We start from the raw sequence: 1,225 nt of genomic DNA, 5'->3' as shown, positions 1-1,225 counted from the left end.
TGCTTTGCTCTTATTAATATTTCCGCTGCACTTCAATTGTTTTAGAGCTTATTTAGAGTATTAGATCAATACCAAAGTTGAATTCAGATCCTACATCTACGGATAAAATTTGGCCCATTTGGCCATCTCTAAATCGAACCACCAACCTGGCTGGATACTGTTGATGCGGACTGCTGCAGCAAGTCTACAGTAGCAAATTGCTTCTTTTTGCCTTCTTCAACATAAATATGACCAAATTCTACAACTTAGCTCTAGACTCAATAGAAGTAAAATAAGCATAAAAAGACTCAATTTTTTATTGAGATAATAAAAATAAGAAAATAAAATCCTAAAAACGTACTTAAAGTGGACCAAAAGTGTGTATGAATATTCAGACATCCATACATAGTTCACGGACACAAGATTACAAGAACAACATTCAGAAGCATGATTTTCACCACAAAACACACATGTTTCATTTATGGGAGATTGGTCATTATAGATTGTACTTTGTTCTTTTCCCCATTTACGTTAAAATTATTTTTTTGAACTAAGTTAGTGAGAGCTACATTTTGTGCATTTAAAGTGATGATTGCATAAAGTTCATGAACACCCATTGCATTTTTCAAGGAAGTGCACAGGATGTTGACCACTCAGTGTTGTTGTTAGTAATTTTTTCCAAAATCTCATACCCTTAATTATAAGTTTTTGAATTGAAAGGGTCGCCGACCATAGCATCGAGGATGATATTAGTATTATTAGAAAGACATTATAAAATGTTTCTAGTTGGATACAATGGGGAATTCCATGATGAGGACACTTCCTAAGAAGTTCCTTGAACATCTTCCAAGCATCAAAAACTACTTCTTCATCCCCTCGCTGAAACAACAAAATCTTATTTCTAAATTTTACGTTCCTACTTGAGTAAAGTATTTATTTTAGAAATTTCATAGCCAATTTTTCCCAAGTAGTGGTTGAATTAGGTGGCTGAGAATTTAGCGAGGCTTTGGCTCTATCCCTTAATGTATAAGAGAAGATCTTAGGCCTGAAGGATTCCTTCTGGAATTAAAAAATTGTCTAACATTTCTAAAAATAATTTTAAATGAGGGTGCAGATATTTAGCAGTAGTCCTCCAAATTGACACATTGCTTGGATTGTTGGAACAGTACCGGCATAAACTAGAAGTTTTGTGTTGTGATGTTGGGTCTAAGAATCATCGAATTTAATTGACCAGATTCAGGAGTTG

The 1,225-nt window shown here is 34.0% G+C and overlaps 1 non-coding gene across 1 annotated transcript; it reads left to right on the top strand.

Moving 5' to 3' along the window:
* The first annotated feature begins 781 nt into the window (after positions 1-781).
* Positions 782-888, top strand: LOC112503301. Its single transcript, XR_003067927.1, has one exon. It is a non-coding gene; the product is annotated as a small nucleolar RNA R71 (small nucleolar RNA).
* The last annotated feature ends 337 nt before the right edge of the window (positions 889-1,225 follow it).

The sequence above is a fragment of the Cynara cardunculus genome (assembly GCF_001531365.2).
Source record: "Cynara cardunculus var. scolymus isolate 2C chromosome LG 1, CcrdV1, whole genome shotgun sequence".
Taxonomy (NCBI): domain Eukaryota; kingdom Viridiplantae; phylum Streptophyta; class Magnoliopsida; order Asterales; family Asteraceae; genus Cynara; species Cynara cardunculus.
The sequence above is the reverse complement of the archived record's forward strand: the minus strand, read 5'-3'. Positions and strand labels throughout refer to the sequence as shown.